Source organism: Gekko japonicus, unplaced genomic scaffold, assembly GCF_001447785.1.
Source record: "Gekko japonicus isolate JY-2015 unplaced genomic scaffold, Gekko_japonicus_V1.1 scaffold466, whole genome shotgun sequence".
In the NCBI taxonomy this organism is placed as follows: domain Eukaryota; kingdom Metazoa; phylum Chordata; class Lepidosauria; order Squamata; family Gekkonidae; genus Gekko; species Gekko japonicus.
In genome coordinates this window covers 782,891-803,282 of record NW_015177019.1, presented here as the reverse complement: position 1 = coordinate 803,282, position 20,392 = coordinate 782,891, and the positions used below count along the sequence as shown (strand labels likewise).

The window sequence follows — 20,392 nt, the reverse complement described above, 5'->3', positions numbered from 1 at the left end:
GAAACAGCTAGCTTCTGTTCACAGAAGGAAATTGTATATATATGGGCTGGATATATATGTAGGTGTGTATACATACACTTTAAATAAAAGAACTGTCTTCACTTTACAGCATATATTTCCTGTGTCCTATTGCTTCAGGTTTATTCCTATCATTTCTCCAACTGCTAAGTGCTTGAAATAATTGTGCTGAAGCTCCTTGTCAATCTGGACCTTCTGAATGCTTTCATAGAAGACACTGCCATACACTGGGTCAGACCATTGGTCTATCAATAGCTGTATGGAGGAGCTCCTTGTCAATCTGGACCTTCTGAATGCCTTCATAGAAGACACATATAAGACACTGCCATTGATCAGACCATTGGTCAGACCATTGGTCTATCAATGGCTGTATGGAGGACTACTCTGACTGGCAGTGGCTCTTCAGGGTCTCATGCAGGGGTCTTGCCTAGCACTTACTACCTTTTACCTGGAGATGTTGGGGATGGAACCTGGGACCTTCTGTGTGCAACCTGGGACCTCTGAGGCACAACCCCTCCTCTATGAAGGTTCAAGTATTTCAGGGAAAATCCAGAGGCCAGATCCAGCCTCCAAAATATTTTATCTCTGGGTTTTTATGCAATGTCCAGCTATGCCGATGTGCTCTATATGAATCCTTTGCTGCATGAAGGCATTACATTTATTATAGGACAATGAGAAGGTCAGTTTTGCAAAATTATCCCCCCATGCCTGTGTAACAGAGAAGATTTGAGAATATAGACTTTGGTCCTCAATGCTCTGATCACTAGGGAATTTAAACCCCACTGTAAATTTCAAAAGAATATATTCAATGAATGTTTTGTAACAGTTAAAGCTCATCAACAGCCTATACATAGCTATATCTTTTCAAAGATATTTCTTTTTTTGTCAACAGATGGTTTTAACTTACACAAAATTTATTATCACATCTGTATCTTGTCCCTCTGTAAACCTGAGCATGGCTAGCAACAAAAGTTACCACACAAAATCGCTAACATTCAGAATAAACTAATTACTTTAAAAACTGTTTTTTAAAAGATACAACTAGAACCTTAAGAAAGAGTCATTCCCATGCAACCAACAGACATGCATCAAGGAATCTGGGAGTATAATAACCATCAACAACAAGCCATCTCAAAAAGATAGGCTTACAGGCTGTTGCAAAGGCTGAACTCATATATGGGGATCTGAATACAGCCTCAGACAGGCTGTTCTAAAGCAGAGGACTGGGCACAGAAAAGGGCCCAATTTATTTATTATTTATTTTATTGTTCAAATTTATATTCCACCTTCCCTGCAAGCAGGCTCAGGGCGCATCCCAGCATACTATCAAAACATAACAAAATTTCAATGTCTGGCTATAGTTAGATGGACTACGCTTTGATGACTGGAATGACCAAAAGGGATTGTGACTGAACTCAGGGTTTGTCCAAGCAGACACTCTCTCTCAGATATGTGGCTCCCAGGTTGTGAAGGGCTTTGAATTGTGAACAACCCACACCTGGAACTGAACCCAGAAGCAAATGGAATTTGTATATTCTCAAGCTGGGCTTTTCCTTGTAAGCAAACAGGAAGGTACTCTCTGAACCATCTGAAATCTCCACACTGTCTTCAAAGACAAAGGCATTACAGCAGTGGAGCCTCAAGGTTCTGATAAGGTGGCTGTTCACTCCCTCCATGCCAAACTCCTTCAGCTTTCTCCAAGACATGCTAGGTTTGCAATGCAGGGAGATTTTGCCATGGAGTTACATTCAAATGTGTTGTAGGACAGATGGGTAGTTCCCCTTTGAAAGTCAGCTCTCCATTCCTAGCTTATCTGGGTCTGAGATCACTCTCCAACATCCTAGTCCATTATTTTGAAACCAATGATAAAAAGCCACATGTGAAAAGTAAGAGCCAAAGTGGTGTAGTGTAGTGTAGAGTAGTGGTTAAGAGCGTGGTATAGTGGTTAAGAGAAGCAGACTCTAATCTGGAGAACTGGGTTTGATTTCACACTCCTCCTCATGAAGACTGCTTGGGTGATTTTGGGCCAGTCACAGTTCTCTCAGAAATCTCTCAGCCCCACCTACCTCACAAGATGCCTGTTGTGGGGAGAAGAAAGTAAGGTGATTGAAAGCCACTTTGGGACTCCATAGGGTAGAGAAAACTGGGGTATAAAAACCATCTCTTCTTCTCTTTATATTGGGTTTTTCCCAGGAGTCACTGAACAGAAACATCACTTATTAATAGAGATGCCAACAAAATGTGTATTTCCTGCGCCTGCAATACAAGTTTTGACAGCTTGTAACACTCACTTCAAAATAAGAATATAAGTTTTTACTTCCCTAGGCATACATGCATACAGACTGAACCAGAGAAGAACTCTTCCTCCTCCTACCTACCAACAATATATATCTTATTGCTGCTTCATCTCTGTAGCTGCTACGCAGCCAATAATTGGGTGATCAGGACCACTCCTCCCTCTGTCTCCCATCCTGTCTTTATTTCCCTCATACCCAGTTTCTCAGATGGTCCTTTGGCAGCATGCTAGCAGCAAGATACACCTCTTGGAAATATGCATCTAAATGCTGGGCACTTGGGAAACTACATTTCCCACAATGCATATTGACACCTTGGAATCACTGAAACAGGAAAGGCAGAAATAGAAAGAACAGCAGGTGCCATGCTGCCTTTCTTTCCCACTTTTTGTCTTCTGATACCCCTCAGGGGCAAGTGACACTGCCAGACTCAGTGTTAAAACACCATTGGGTACATGTTGATTGGGAAAATAGCATGGAAAGGGAGTTAAACGCAGTACTACTTTTCTGTTCAAGATCACAGCCCATCCCCCAACTCCTTTTGGGAAGCAAAATCCCACATTTAGGCTGCCAGTCTCCAATTTTTAACAAGCAGGTTGGTCCCTAGTTAGCTTCCTCTCCCACTCAAGTTTCTGATACTGCCTTTCCCACCAACACTGGCTAAGCAATGCAGAAGTAGAAAGTGAACTGACAGGTGTATTTACAGAAATGTGGGGTATTATTATAACGGCTAATCAGATGTAGGTAGTATTGTCTAAATTATTTTTTTTCATTGGCACCACTCTCATCCTTCTCTTACCAATTTCTTATATAAATGAAAGTAGGATTGCAACTTTAAAACTACATTTTTGTACCCCCCCCTGTAGTCTTTCAGCTAAATAACCCAAATAGTGTTCAGTGTTTTGCAACGTGGCCTCATGTTAAAATTTTGAACAGTATCTGCCATTTCATACCTCAGAGCTCCGAGAAGGAAGCATAGTAGTAGTTGTACAGATGTGACAGGATGTTTTTATTCCACCAAAAAAAAAAAAAAAAGCTCCCTGTTCTTGACACACTGGAAAATGTACAGCCAGAGAGCGCTGGAGGCAAAGTTGCCACACCAGCCTTACATCTGTCTGCTTTCATTTGTCTACAACTGTGCTTATAGATAAAACAAGCCTTCCAGATGTCATCACAAGCAGAGTTCATATGCTGACTTCACTGAGATGCTATTGTTTGCTGCCAGCATAACAGAGTTGTAAAGCTAAAATATTTAAACTCTGTGCTATTCAACACAACTTAGAGTGTCACACAGGATCTGATTTCAGGATTAATTAATGTACATCCCAATGAAATAATCATGTGTTCCAAAACCCAGCTAGCTGGCATATACTCCCTTCTGAACAGCAGTTTGGAGAGCTGGTGAACACAGTTGGCTGTGAGGGAAATAAAGCATATATAGCTCATAAATGAAGGCAAAAATGTTGCACATGCTGTGGAAAAGCATATGATAAACCTGCTGTATGATATAGGTTATCATCTTTCCTTGGTCTCTGTGGCCCACAATGACTGTGAGATCCTGTGATTCCTACGGGACTACCTTGGGGATAAATTCTTGCAGGATTAAGGGACAGGTAGGATTTGGGGCTCTCTCACTGATCCATTACAAGGAAATAAACCTTAAAAGGAATCCTGTGCAACGGTTGACAGTGTCATAGATGCTAACAAAGTTCTTGACCGTTGCTTTGCCTGGAATGGGATCCTGAAGACCTCTAAGTGATGAGTAGAAGGCTCCTTGGTTGCATGGGAGAACTAGAAGAGGAGAAAGAAATGCAGATCTTCTTGATTCCGGAGGATTTGTATTATGGCATATGCTAGCATAAGACAGTGACGGCAAAGGATGAGATGGTTAGACAGTGTCATAGATGCAACGAACATGAAATTGAGCAAACGTCAGAGGACGGCGGACGACAGGAAGGCCTGGCGTGGTCCATGGGGTCGCGAAGAGTCAGACTTGACTGTGCGACTGAACAACAACAACAAATATGCTAGCATAACACCTTTAACAGCACTATGGTCTAGAACACCTTTGTTCCATATGACTTATGTCAAAACTCTAGTCTTTTTCCTAGTCAGGAACAGAGATTTCAGCAAGAAAGAAGACTGTCTTTCTAGTTTCTACTCTCTCCAGAGACTGCAAGAAAAGAATCTCAGCTCTTGTACAGTGACAACTGTGTTGGCTATGGTATTTTATCCCGGTTGTTTATGGTTTAAGAACTTGCCATAGGCAACTCTTAATGTGCTCAGCACTCCACTTGTTACGAATAATGAGAACTTCATTGATTCAGCAGCAGAAGCCCCTGGTGCTTCTTTAAAGTGACATGAATTTAAAGAACAATCTCCTTCCCGGCCTAGTTCAGCAGTACTGTGATAGAAATGGCTCTCTAAAGAGACAAATCTCATGGCAGCTTCTTAGGTTTGGTTTTATATCTTGGACGAAAAGCTATGCTAGGGCAAGGTAACAGGCATCACAGGGCTTTGGTTAATGCAACAGTTATCCCAGAGTAGTTCTCATTAAATAATTACTATCACCCAACAAGAAATTCTAGAGTCTTTCAGAATTTTATGAACAACTTTGATCACGCTTATTGGATGCCACAATGTAGAGCTTTGCTGACATTTCATTTGCTGAAGTGGGTGGTAGGCATTGCGGTTGCATCCTCCGTTGATCCTTTGGCACTTCTAAAGATATTGGCATAAATATCTGGCATCCCTAATTCAGAGGTAAGTGTGCTGCTTTATGAAACACTGAAGTCATTCCCAAGGGATAGCTTCAGTGCTACTGTCTGTATCCTCACTTATTTTGGAATGGGAGAAAAGTGAAGGTTACCATCACCCATTATTTTTAGAAGTACATTGTAGGAACCATAATGCATGAATGAGGAAAAGCCGTATTCTGAGAAATACACATATCCTATAGGTAATATCATCAGAGAGACAGAGCTGGCTCTCCACCACTGCACTGTATTTAAAATTAGGGGTGTTGTTGTTGTTGCCAATTAATTTGTGGCATGGTCTTAAATCAAGAGCCTCTACTCATACCAGGCTTTTAACTCACTATAATCTCAGATCCACCCTTTAAATATGTAAGCAAATCAGAAATGAATTCTAGCATTGTTATGCCAGGATGACTATGTAGACATCACAGTGAAAGTTACTATATCACCAGTCTTGGATATCACTGTCATGGTATGGGATCAACCCAACAACCTTTGGTATGGTTCTTCTGCTATTCCATTACAGGAGAACTAAGCACTGGAAGGGGGGGACAGTTTAACGGCTCTAATGGTAGCTATTATAAAACTGAACCTTTGATAAACAACTAGAATTTAAATTAGAAAGTTTTGATTACCAACCTGGATCCTGACTTTTTTTAAAAAAACAACAACATACACATAATAATAAGAAGATGAAGAGATTGGATGAAGATTGTCCTTCACTATCCAAAGGTGTCACAGAGCGGCTTACAAACTCCTTTCCCTTCCCTTCCCCACAACAGACACCCTGTGAGGTGGATGGGGCTGAAAGAGCTCTTGACAGAAACTGCTCTTTTTCAAGAACAGCTCTTATCAGAGCTACGGCTTGCCCAAGGCCATCCAGCCAGGTGCAAGTGGAGGAGTAGGGAATCAAACCCGGTTCTCCCAGATTAGAGCCCGCGCACTTAACCACTACACCAAACTGGCTCTTCCTAAAAGTTCCAATAGATGATCTCTGGACGACTGAGAACGTTCTGGAAAAAATTAATTCCACTAAATCACATACAGCATCTTTGACAGAGCTTACCAAACTTGTATTTCCCTTTTGGAGATGCTTTTTTGTGCTTATTCAGCAAAAGATTACTGCATCTGATATATTTATGGCATTTCTTCACCATAAGCACTGATCACTTTACAGAAACACAATTTCATGCCAAAGTTTGGATGACTGATAATATTCATATTGTTGAAACTTTTAGTATGTTAGTATGCACTTCTAAACATTTAGTATGTATACAAATCTTCTGAGAAAAATTAACAAAAATGATTACAAACAACAGTAATCCAGTGAAAAAATTAAAATGCTATCCAGCAGTTAAAGTAATAAAAATATACAAGCTGTTAATAATTAAACATCAACATAAACTTCCTGAAATATTAAACTTAGACATAAGCATGAGTGAACAAATAAGCTGTCACCTGAAGCCTCATACTAGCCAACATAGGTGTCAAGTTTGCAGATACAGGGAAGAAATTCTTCAGATAAGGGGCCGCTATCAGCCCTGTTCCTGGCCTAACCTCCAAAATATGGGAGAAATACAGAAGAAGACCTCCATTCAAGATTTCAACAGAGGACTATCTTTGTATGTGATGCTACCTCTGAAAAGTCTTTAGGAACTGCAATGGCTATATTGTTAGTCTGAATTTCTCATATAGCGCAATAAACCTGAATTAAAAGGATTACCATGGGATCTAATGCATTTCCAGGTACAATCCCCAATACCGTTTTGACCCTTAAAAACCTAAGTCTGTGGAAAGGAGCATAAAGGATCGCCTTCTGACATAGGACTTCAACCTTTTCCATACTACGTGCTTACCCCTGATTTCCAGCAAGTAGAATCCCCAAGCTGATGCTCCAACATTGCAGCACTCGTTCCACAAAAGGGCATTTATTTCAGTGTTTTTTCTTTTTGAATTTGAACCAATCCTTCCTTGGAAAAACAACAATGCTTTGCAGCAGCAATTCTAATCATATAATTTTTAAAAACTAACCACAAACTGAAAAGCAAATGTCTTTTTGAAACTTTCTTTTTAAAACAAAACAAAACAGACTGTTCTAGATTTAGCTTCATTATACTGACTACCATCTTTACTTCCATATTTCAGGTACTAGAAAGGTGGTCTGATGCAATGTATCTTAAACAATTGCATACAGTATTTTTATCTTATGTTTGTATTGGAAATGCCATTTCTTCTTTTCTAAAAACCTGCTATAGCAATTCAAAAATACTTCTGAGTGTATTGTAAAACTGCATGCACCCGAAAAACCACGGAGGGACATAACTTGAGCGGGCTCATTTGTTTCCATTTTATTTCAGCACTGCATAACAGATGCTTCACTCAATGTAGAACATTAAATCTTTATTCCAATACATTTTAGCAAAGAAATATTAGCACTATATTAAAATTGTCTGACTGATGGAATACATTTCAAATCAGACAAAACCCCCTGAATCACAGCCAAGACTTCTGTGTAAAAATGCTTCCTCTTTTTCTCTCTCTGTACAGTTCTATCTGTATTCTATCTTGTCACCTCCTGTCCTTTGTGCTCCTCTATAATACTTTGTCTGAAAACAAGTATTAAAAAAAACAATCTGCACAGAGTTTTCCATTTATTTCTCACATGTTTTGTTTACAGCTTTTGCTTCCTCATGAAGATACTGATGATCACACAAAACGAAGGGAAACCTTCCTTTCAGAAGTGATTGCTATCTTTCACCACAACCTCAATTTAACCAGCTGATTTCCTATCAAAGCAATATATAAACACTCAGACTTGCTCTACATAAATGACAAATGAGACTGAAAAACTACTACAGATACACACACACATCACTCATGTAGAAAACTATGGCCAAGGCTAGGTAGCCTAGATCCATCCTTCCATTTGTCCATCTGTCTATGCAGAGCTCGTCTCCTGCCGGAGCACAGCAAAGCGCCGCTCCAGCAAAAAGGAGTTCAGGGGCGGGGACATGTCACAAGCCCCGCCCCCTGCTCCCAGCAGCCCTCAGTACGGCCACGAGGAGCAACAAGAAGAAAGGTAAGTTGCAAAGGGCCAGGGGCCTCCGCGCCCCCCGCCTTTTCTTGCCCACCCACTGAGGTGGCCTGGTAGGGAAAACCCTCCGGAGCCCCCGCCCACCCGCATTTCCTAGCCACTGGCATTCCTAGCCTGCCCCTCTCCAGTTGCCCCACAGTCATGGGGCCCCTGGAGAAGCACAGGGAGGGAACCTAGGCATGTTTAGATGCTTTTCTCTCCCTCCCCGAGTTTGGGGACGGTGAGAAAGGCATTTAAAGATGCCTAGCTTCCATGCCTGCCCTGTGCACTCCCAGCCCCCGGGAAAAGTCTGTCCATGGCCCGTAGCAACCCGTTTGCTACCAGACTTTCCCTAGTGTCTTTTTACTCTGCTTCTGCGGTGGAGCAAAACCGGTTGCCAATGGGTGCGGGGCACTTCCCAGATGTTAGTGTCTGATTGCGCCCTTTAAATCTGCCTGGCAGTTGCACCAATGGTGCGGCTAATTGTGCGTGTGATTATGACCTAAGCAAACCTTCATGGTACCACCTAGCATGGAATAGAGATTGTAATGTCAATATCAACAACTCACAATGGGAAAGGATTTGGAGAGCCCCTACATATAGATCCAAATCTCTCAAAACACAACTTCTCGCATTTAAAATGATGACACGTTGGTATACCACTTCTTCTTCGCTACATCGTGTCAGTGCTCAAATCTCTCCGAAGTGCTGGAAAGGTTGTGGAGAAATAGGGTCCACATTACACTGCTGGTGAGAATGACCATTGGTTGATCAGTTCTGGAGAAAAGGTTTTCATCATATTTACCTAATAACAGGCTATCAGATTCCCAATAAACCTAAACTGGTTTTATCTGAATTGTGGGAAGCCCCGTTGATCCCTAAAACTCAGAAAGATGTCATAGGCCGCTGCCACACAGGGGAAAAAAGAATGGCCAAAGTGTGGCTTTTGAGAGCCGCACCAAAAGAGACACGCAGCGGCGGGATCAGATAGATCCCCGCCGCACAGTTCCTCCCCGGCACGATCAGATGCGGGGGGGAAGCCACTGAAGGGAGAGTGAGGCAGCCGAACTGTGCATGTGTGCGCATGTGCAGTTCGGCTGGGAGCCTCGATTGTTCTGGAAGACGGGCGCGCCAGCGATCTCATGGCCGCACTTGCTGTGCCATTTCCGGTAAGTTCTGCTCTTTTGCAGGTTCTTTTTTGCAGCGGGTTTTCCGGCTGAATGGACAGATCGGGGACTGGAGCGCGCCACTTCCCAGATGTTGCGGTTTGATTGCGCCCATTTGCTGCGCCCCCGATCCGTCCCTCTTCCGGGCCAAAACATCCCGTGTGACCAGGGCCATAATGACATTACTTATAGCTGCTAAATGGGTATGAGTTATGAACTGGAAAAAACCTACTTCACCTACGATTGATAGTGGTATCTTAAGGGTTGGGAAATACTTCGGATGGACAAAATAGCAGATTCCATATCTCATACTGATTTAGGCTTTCCCAATATGTTGGACAAGTGGATACCATTTTTATAATATGCTATGGAAAATTCTACCTCCCAAAACAGTCCTACTAATTATCTATATTATGAGGTCATAATGTCTCTGTAACTCTACATCTACAGATATGAATCTCCTTAAGTTTGTATATCTCTTATTAAAGTTATTCCCTCCTAATATTGACCATTCAATGTTAATCCTGTGAATATGTAGATATAGAAATTGTTACTTATTACTTGCTTTCACTGCTGAATTGTATTTTATTGGCTTTTTAATGTGTAATGCTTATCCGTTTAAAACAGTAAAATGATAATTTTTAAAAAAGCATGCAAGTAAGGCCACTAATTGTCATCTAATGTTCAGCATATTGAAATGCAAGTTTTAGGACTACTGTTTTAAAATGTACTATGATGTTACAGTAGAAGAATGATTAAAATACCCTGTTATTAAAAGTTAAGAAAAACTATACACTGGGGAAGAGAGGTACTTAAGAGAATATATGCATTGTTTGTAACTACTTCTTTCGTTTTTGCACAACACAACACTTTAAATGAAACGTAATACCAGGTTAAATAAAACAAAGCTGTAAAATCACCAGCAGTAGAGACACAGGGTGCCAGCACAGTGTAGGGTATACTGTCAACAACAACAACAACAATAATAGGATACAAGCAGCATTTAGATTCTATGCCTATTTCAATACAGCATCATTTCTCAAACTGGGATATTTCTAGAGCTAGGAGTGGGCACAAACCTAAAAAGGACAGTTTAGTTTGGGGAAGCCCATGAACCAAACCCTAAACCAAACTGAGCCAAAAGGGCCCCACCTTTCTCCTGGTCATGGCTCACCAGGGCCAGGAGAAAGGGGGGGATGACCCAGAAAAGAACTTCCTTTCCCCATTTCTTCTGATCATGGCTCGCTTCAGTCAGGAGAAAAGGTGTGGAGACTGCCCTAGAAGGGAATTCCATTCCACATTTCTCCCAACCAGGAGAAACTCCCAGGAAAGGACTTCCTTTCCCCTTTTCTCCTGGCCATGATTCACTACAACTGGGATAAAAGGGGCAAGAATTGCCTGGGAAAGGTTAAATGGCTGCTAGTCACTTTGAAGGGGGGAGCAAAACCAAAGGATTAAATGGCTCATAGCCATTTAAACCTAAGAGCTCAGTGGGTCTGCCACTCAGCTGTTAGGTTTCAATGGCTGGCAGCCATTTTACCTGCCAGTTTCCCTTCCCCCCTCAAAGGGGAAAGTGAAATGCAGAGGTTTAACGGCTGGTAGTCATTTAAACCTAACAGCTCAGCAGGTCTCCCAGTCAGCTGTTAGGTTTAAATGTCTGGCACCATACGCAGATTAAACGCAGTTTTATATTTAAATATTTTATATATATTATTGATACCCTTTTTGTATTGTCTGTAATCGGGCTGGTGATATATCGAATAAACTGAACTGAACTGAAATGTCTGGCAGCCATTTAACCCGTCTGTTTCGCTGCCAGCCATTTAAACCTCAGCTGACTGGTGGACCCTGCACCACACAGCTGTTAAGTTTAAATGGCTGGGTCCAAACAGCTGAACCAAACCAGCCATAAGACAGAGGATTTGGCTAACATGAACTGTGATAGCCTCCAACAGTTTCACAGGAATTAGGCATGTACCTCTTACGTGCTCTAAGGCTAGTGCATTTAAGGGTTTATTTTAGTGGCTATCACATCACAGGTTCACTACAGTGAGGTAAGTTTTATTTTTCCTTCCTGAGACTCTTGTGGCAGGAGTCCAATCTCAGACGATAGCAATGAAATAATAGAGCCTTTGCAGCCTTGGGTTGCAGTGTCAGAAAGCTTTATATACAGTATAACTCAATTGCTTACAGAGAGACGAGTGTTGTTTTACCACAGAATGATATCTTTTCAGACAGAAGTCATTCATGGACCTCATTTTGAGACAATTTATCTTTGTCAGGTTCCCAAAGTCTTGACAAACAGCTTACGACCAGTCATCTTTCTTAAGAACACTTAAACCAGATTAGACCCATTTACACACAGGGGTTCTAATTGACCCAGTCTGCTTCAGTCCCCAGAAAGACTCCTTTTACAATCCATCTGTTCTGTTCAAGAATCAGACTTAAACTCCAATCTATCTGCTCCCTCCAAGAGTCAGACCCTAACTCTAATACACCTGCTGACTCCTAGAGACAGACCTGAAGTATCATCTGCCTGCCCAAGTCTGTCAGCCCCCCTGAAGGCTGACAGGGTGTTGCTGCATCATTCAAATCTGCTCTCAGGCCTACACATATGATTGGTTGTTTGACAGCTAGGGACTGGAAAGTTCCCTATCTGCTACAGAGCCGTCACAGTTTTGTAGCACCGGGCAAGGACTTTCCCCCTTTTATGAAAGGGGGATGCAGTGGTGTGTCGGAGCCAGTTTGTACCAGTTTGCAAGAACCGGTTGTTTTGTTTTCAGGCATGTTGAGAGCTGGTTGAAAACTCTAGTCAGGACCTCTTCACACACTCACATTCTCAAAGGGGAATAGATCCACAGAACCAGGTTCCTCCAATTCAAAGGAGAAAGTTACCTAGCTTCCAAATCACCTTGTATTACTAACCAGAAACTGCAATGATTAGTTGCCAGGATCCAATAGCTGAGCCCAAAGGCGGTACAAGCCTAATATAATCATCACAGTAATTTGCAGCATAAAAATGAACTGTTTCCCTTTCTATTTTCTGATATAAAAGATTTCACTATAGAAAGACTGCTTTCGGCACCCACAGACAATCATGTATTATGGCTGCTGTCAACTGAGTACTGGAAGTTCAGGTTTTGTTGTGATGCTTCTGTTTTTCCATTTCTATGAGCAGCTATAAAAGTTTCCCCCCTCCCCAGGATTTTCCTGATATTCAGCTGCCCTCTGGCTAAAGGTTAGTGACCACTTTCTTAGTGTTTCTGGTGCAAAGTCCCTCCAATTAAGGAGTCAGATTGATTAGAAATTAGGTCAGGGTCTTTTGACTTGCAGCCCTATAGAATGAGTAGCCTCAGAGACGTAATAGCTACTATGCAAGCTTCACATTTAGCAGGAATCTGGGGTCATTTCTCCACTAGGCATGAGAGGCTATGAGTTTGGGTAAAGATATAGTTTGTGAAAGATACAGTCATCTGCCTGCTTTGCAATGTTAGCATATGCTCTGCAGGCCCAATATATTTTTCTTTATAGCCATAATCTCTTCTCTTAGCCCAGTAGCAAATTTTATTGTTTCAGATTAAGCTGGCAGTTGTCCATTTAATATTGCATATGGACATGGAATAAGGAGAGAAGACACTTTCATACGGGAAAATAAAATGGTCAAGTTTCTTTATTTACATCAATCAAAGGGGATCTGTAGCACCCACAGCACCCCATTCCATTGAGAGCCATTGGCCAGTGCAGTGTGGAACATTGGTGGCTGTGGAAGTATCAGGCCCAGAGGTCATTTCAGGGGGGATCGCAGTTCCCCCGGGTGGGGTACGGGGGCGGGGCACATGACGAAGCCCCGCCCCCGCTTCCGGCCACCCTGCTTCCGGCCTTCATTCAGCCAGGAGGAGGCAGGAGAAGAGGGAGGGTAAGTTGCTTCCTCCCTGCCTCTTCCCACCCCTGCCTGCCTGGGGCCAGGGAGGGCCTTCGCAGGGCTTCCTTGCACTCCCGCCGGCCTTGCAGGTCCACCGCTGGGCCCCTCATGGGGCTTGGCAGTGGAGCTGCAAGGCTGGCGGCAGCGGCCAGGACCGTTGGGGGCGGGGTGTGTGGCCTTATGACACACGGTGATGTCAGGAGGTGTGGCCTTATGACACACTTCCAGTGATGTCAGGGGGTGTGGCATATGCTAATGAGTTATGCTAATGAGTTCCCCTAGCTCTTTTTCTACGAAACGACCCCTGGTCAGGCCTCCTGTATTTGTGCATCCTTGATGTTATGAATGAGGCCACCCTGACTCTGAGCCTTGAGCCATCATATGCATACAGCTCAGGCTCCTCCTTGCTAAGTGTCATGCCTGCCCCCGATCTGGCACCTGGGAGCTCTGAAACGGAGGACTCCATGCCTTTAACATCATCAGTGGCACGAGAGTCCTTGCCAAACCTAAGTGCCGGAGAGGATGAATAGCAAACCCCAGGACAGCTTGCACCTGAAGCCAATCAGGCAGTGCCTGGCCCCAGCAGCACGCCACCCGATTCTCTGCCACGTGTCGACCGGCTGAGGAATCAGAGACGCCGGGACTTGGCAACTAGATGCAAGGAGGCACGCTTGCGTGGTTGGAGAACAATGAGCCCGGAAGTTCTAACAGGATCAAGGCAGTGCTAATGAGTTAATGACCCAGCACGCGATTTGAACAGGTCGCTGACTGCTGGCAAATCGTGCTGGCAAACTAGTCATTCGGACCAGAAGCTCTGCACCTCTGATGCTGTTCCTGAGATCCCGTACTGACTGACTTCCCGGTTCCTGAATCCAGTCCACGTTTTGATGACTCTCTGGCTCTTGATCCTCGGCTCTGCACCCTGACATTCGACACTCGCTTCTCTGGACTCTGACCCTCGGTAACGCTCTGACTACGGTTTGGCTTTGTGTATTGGGACGCTGGCTCTGCTTGTCTTTGATCTTTCTGGCTTTGACTCACGGACTGAACTGTAAACTCTCCCTCTCTGCCTGTCGTGACACTAAGCCTTCATGATGCTTGAGGGAGGTGCACCCCTGAAACCCCCTCCTTCTTCCAATTGTGAGTCCAGCATAGCTATTTCTTCCCTGGAGGCTCCTGGCCACCAGAAGGAGGCCCCAGGGAGATTGTAGCCAGGACTCAGGTAGTGAAAAGAAGAGGCGAGCAAGAAGGAAGTCCAAAGCAGCAGAGAAGCCAGTGGTACAGCAAGGAGAGAAGCAGGCCTGTAGCTTTTGGGGGCTTTGGGGGGCTCTGCCCCCTTTCTTAAAGACACAGCTCCACAACGATGTCTCCTGTAAATGCTCCCCCCCCCAATCATTTTAAAACATTTTAAAAGGTGTGCACTCCTTTAAGCAGAGTGGGTTGCTGTAGTTGACTAATTCCCGCACTGAGCAACAGGGTTGGAGTAGGTGACCTCTAGGATCCCTTCTGTGTCAAGAAACTGGTCTCCTTTAAGAAAAATTTTCTGCCTCAGTGTTAGCTTTCTTGACTATAGAAGTCATCAGAATTGTTGCCTGGAGTGAAGAATATGTTGGGTGGTATTTGGTATATGGACAGACTCCTACTGAAAGAACTAAAACCTCACTCTAACGCCTAGTGCTTCCTCCCCTCCCCAAGACATATTTCTCCGTGTGGTACCTTTTTCTATTGCTCCTTGCTGTCTTCTGTCTCTCCCTTTTAACAGTGGGAGGGAGGGGAAATGCCAGCCCCCATACAGCCTTCTTCCCCCCACTCCACAACACTGTATGCAAAGGAGGTACTATCAGGTTAGCCAGCTCTCCCTTCTGCCAGCTGCAGCAAACCCCACTCCTTTCCCCCCTGAACTCTCTGAGGGAGAGCTGCTGACATGGCCACGTCTCTACAAACTCCTAAAACTTTGGTATAGCATAGTTTTTCTGTCTTTTAGTCATCATACTGTAAATACACATGTGATTTTTGCTTTGCTGCTTGCAGATGAGTAAGGACGGGATTTTCCCCTCTGTCGTTACTCCATTTTGAAGAGAGGTGATTGATTACCGCTTTTCAGTAGTAGTACATTACAAATATATACACACATCTAATCAATAATGCCTTTATAAATATTTAAAGTACCATTATTTAATAAATCACACCAACCACTTTGTGTATTATGACCATATGGCATATAGGGATTTTTCTCCCCTACCAATCCCTAAACCCATTAAATATACTTAGTGGTACGATTATTATTTTGTAGATTATCATGCAGTAAATGGCAAGATAACAAGGAAAGAATACACCCAAGGAACATGTTGAAAAGATGAATCGACCTAGCCATGTACTGGTAGGACTGGTCCTGACATTAGACCAGCCTCAGTCAATATTTGGTGGTTGAAGAGACCAACCTCTGTCAGTGTGGTACAGCAGTCACTGCTGAACTAGGATCTGAGAAGTCCAATTTAATGCTAGACTAAATTTCGTTAGTCTTTAAGGTGCCACTTGATGCCTGTTTTATTTCGCCTATCATATTCTACTTTCTGGATGGATCCCTAGCCTTTCCAATCCCACCCCAGCCCTGAATGCAAATGTTTGTGCTTGTTTAAAGAGAGAAAATGTCCTTAAAATTGTTCTGGTCAGAAGTCTCATGCTGACATTCAGGTCATGAAGATAGCACACACATTTCGACATGAAGATAAATAACTCTCGTATTCCACAAAATGATTTTAATCCTATTAGAAGTACAAATCCTTACAAAAATTTGAAGAAGAAAAAACCCTGAAAGAAACATCTGGCCCAGAAGGATCCTGAATATGGAATGTTTTGGAATGCAAGAAGTACAATCTTCAAAGGTAACACAGTTGCAGCAGGTGCTGGAGAGGGTGCCCATTGCTCAGTTCCTATCATGGCTGGCACTCCTCCTCCATTCAGGACAGTATCCAAATCCAAGGAGATGTATCAGCCTACTATGAAGAAACCAATGAATGTGATTGTCTAGTGACCATTTAAAGACTCTCGAATGCTGTGGTTAATTCCACTACACCCACCCCCTTCTTTTGTTTACATTAGAAGTAAAAAAAGAACTGCAAACAAAGTGCAGTCTGGTATGCAAACCCTGACGATTAACTGATAAAGAAGAGTCTGCCACCAGCAACACAGATACCAGATGACTGGGTTGAAAAGGCAAGACTCTGGATGAGTGGAGCCGACTGATTTATAGGATGCTGCTTGTCTTTTTCTCCCTGAATCACCAGATTCCAAGAGACTGAAAAAGACCTAATGAAGTGGGACATAGAAAGTAAGAAAAAAATACAACACAAAAAAACCCATCTTTAACTGGTTTGTTTGTCTGAATATGAATATTGGCGTTTGTAGTCAACTACTGTGTTAAAGGTGAACATGCCGGCTATATTAATCCTCACGTAGTGGTAGAATATACATACAAGATAAGGTTGACAGGTCCAACTCAGGAAATACCTGGGGACTTTGGGGGTGGAGCCTGGAGACTTTCCCATTCCCTAAAAAAAAAAAAAATGCAGCAGTGCAGTTCCCCTGAATACAGTCTTCATTTCATCATCCTCTTTTTTGCCTTCAAAGGGTTCCCCAGCAGCTACACTTCCACTAATTTTGGCCTCCCCTGCTGAGAACCTGCCCGTTGTAACCTGCCCATGTGAAAGAGTTAACATTATACCTTTGGCCAGTGGGCCCGCTCTCTGTTGTTTGTTTTAACATTGTGGGACTTATGAACTGTTGCCAACTAGATGATATTTCTGTTTTAACTGTTTTAGCTATTATTTTTATATGATCTGTTTAAATTGTACGGATGTTGTTCTATTGTTGTTACCCACCCTGAGCCCACTTGTGGGAAGGGCAGGCTATAAATCTAACTAACTAACTAACTAACTAGCTAACTAGCTAGCTAAATAAATAAAGTGTAATTTCTCATACCCCCACAAGTCCATTGTCTGGCTTTGGTAGCATTTACAAGCATGACTTTATTAAGGGACACACACACACTCACAAAGCAGCCTAAATAAACAATGAATCCTTCCCCAAACACAAACAGTTTGCAAGCCCATACTTTTGTGATCTCATTGGGGCAATGGTATAAATCGCTTTACTCACAGGAGTTGCTGAATGCAACAATCTCCTTTATTTCAACCAACTTCTTCAGACTAACACAGAAAAATGAAAGTAAGTAAGAGAGCAGTCTAGGGGGTAGAGTTTTCCTCGATCCCATAATTAGGTTCTAGTTAACTCTTTATTATCCATTACTGTACACATGACTTCCAAAACAAACAGAGGGACTGTGCTCTCTTCCTCTCTCACACACTTCACACAGTTACCAGGAAGAGCCATGTGGCTTGTACCTGCTCACCCCCCCATGCAGCTTTTGTCCTGCTGAGATTTAAAAGCACACAACATTCCTAAACACAAACAGTTTGCAAGCTGCTTATAAAATGTCCTGCCAAGATTTAAAGGCACATCATGGCTGTTGGGGGGGTCCCCCCAGTCAGTTGGCCAGCAGTGGTTAGGAGCCTGCAAAATTGGGAGATCCCCCCCCACCTGGGCCTGGGAGCTAGCAACCCTAATACAAGACACAATTTCTAAAAAGTATAGTTTAAAGAGTAACATCTCTTTTACTTATCCAGTGGAAATTTGGTTCTCTCTCTCTCTCTCTCTCTCTCTCTCTCTCTCTCACCCACACACACACACACACACACACACACACACACACACCTTCCTCCAACTTAGTAGCCCAACAGGTATACAATTGTCTTCAATACTAATGCCATTAATTGTAGAAAAAATTCTGAACTTAAAGCTGGTACCCTGGGCAGACAACAAACTTCAATTCTTCCATTGTGTAATTTCCCAGCATATTGTGTTTGGCCAATAGATCAAATAAAGCCCTTGAGACAAATTACCAACTGAGCTAACTTAAATTTGATAAACGAAGGCCCCGGTCACACGAGCGGAATAATCTGTAGGGGACGGGAGGCTTTTAGAGCTGGAGCAAAAAGACGCGCGGTAGCGTGATCTCACCTTCCCCCGAGGCTCCGTGGCCAAGCCTCCGACAGCCGATCACACCACGCAAGGCAACACAGCAGCAAGGCGTTTGTGTGCATGCGTGGAATGCTGATGGGCACTGGCTGCGATGGGCTACCAGCGCTTCCTGATCAGACGTCCGCACGCGCCATGCATTATCAGGAAAATAGTGCATGGTTCCCGGTAGCTTATACATCCGCTTCTTCGGGCCAAAGCTGCGGGTTAGAGACGGGAGTGCGACGCTTCCCAGATGTTAAGGTATGATCGCGCTGCTTTAATCCGCAGGCAAGCCGTCCCTCTCGCAGGGCAAATTCTCTGTGTGACCGGGGACCAAGTCCAAAGCTGCACGTGCACATTAAAATTTAAGATTAACAACTTTATGTTCTTTAATAGGCTAATAAGCACTGATCTTCAATGTTTCTTAAGAGTGTCGTTATCAAGTTCTCTCAAAATCTGAAGGTTGAACCAGTCAGCTTTGTGTGGGAATTCTATGATCAGATGGATGGATCTATGGTCCAACACATTTTTTCACATTATAATGCAACCAAACTGAGGGGGATTTAGATCAGAACTTTGAAGGAAAGTGGTTTTTGACAATTAATTGCTTTGCTGTTTTTCTTATAGATATCTCTAGTCCCCTTCTGAGCTGGTATTAGTCTCAGCAGAGAAAAAAATAGGTACCTGTATTGTGCTGTATTTTTTGCTGTCTTGTCTAATAGCAGCTCATGCATGATTTCTGTCACAAAAATAACATGGAAGGTTAACTCCCCTCCTACAGCCTCACTCCAAATCACCCACTCTCCCAACGCTGCTTTTCAAACACCAAGGAATACATCAGCAGATTGGATCTCAGATCTCCCACATACTACATAGTTGAACTCAAGAGAGTGTGAAATCCAAAACTTGCTAAATGAGGTGAGACATCATCAGGCCTTGTACAAAACTCTATGCTTGCGTATTCAAATATTTGTCCTCTTTCCCCACTCCAAAAATTTTTCATTTCCAGAAGATTAGAATTGTTTTTTTTTCCAAACCAGTTATGCAATTAGGGGTATTTTGTAGAGTTATAAGTCCAGTGCTTGCAACTAGTAGGAGAGTAAGGGGGCAGAAACCTGGTGAAACAGCATTGCATGTTGCTGGAAGTGACATCACAGGATTGCATGATACTCTAGAATTTCCCAAAAACTTTATGGTAAAAACTACAGAGATCTAGGAAATTCTACAAGCATCATACAGCATGGTGATCTCCTTTCTGGGTTCCTAGCTGGAAGTAATGTTGCAACATCATGTGATGCCATTGCCCCTCAACCTCTACTCTGCCCCTGCCACTCTATTCCCCGTCCCCCCACCAGCACTGAGAATCTTGTAATTCTAGGGTTATGTGACCTCTATAGTGATCATAAACCACATTGGTCTCCATATATTTTAGCCACTGGAAAGTAGCCATTTAAGCCATGTATGCCAGATTTGAAAAATCACACATTACACCCTCAAGAACTGCTAAAAAGTTCAAAAGTCCATGATAGGAGACTCCAGAATTAGGTACTGAATCATCTCCAAGATCTTCAAAGACATTCAGTTCCTTTATCTAAGATTAATAAAATAGAAGTGGACTTTCTTTGCCAAGTTTTATTAAAAGACGTTCCCCCCTCCCAAAAATTCTTTAGATTTATCAAATGGTGTAAAACCCCCACCCCAGCACTGCTATTTCCCCAACTTTCATACAGCCAAAATATCTTGTCCAATTATGCCTACATCTTCCAAAGGGGGTGGGGGAGAAAAAGGACCACACACAAGGAAAACACGTAATGTTCAGGTTAAGTGAAGGGAGGGGAATGTTCTCATATTTGGCTTGTTATCATGAACTTACTGCAACCTTAATTCCAATATTTCAATATACATTCAACTCTGTCACAGATTACCACAACAAACCAATGTAAGAAAAAAACACCGAGACATGCTAAATAATTTAACCGGTATTGCTATTCAAAATGCCAGGTGGTATCAATGTTGCATAATGACACTCCCTACCACATGCTGCAATAATTGGCATGGTACAGTGGAGAGATGATACAGGAGGC

General features: G+C 43.0%; 1 protein-coding gene across 1 annotated transcript in view; it reads right to left on the bottom strand.

The window, feature by feature from the left end:
• BNC2 (basonuclin 2) overlaps positions 1 to 20,392 on the bottom strand; it is a 351,100-nt gene that overhangs the window by 74,911 nt on the left and 255,797 nt on the right. The window lies entirely within an intron of this gene.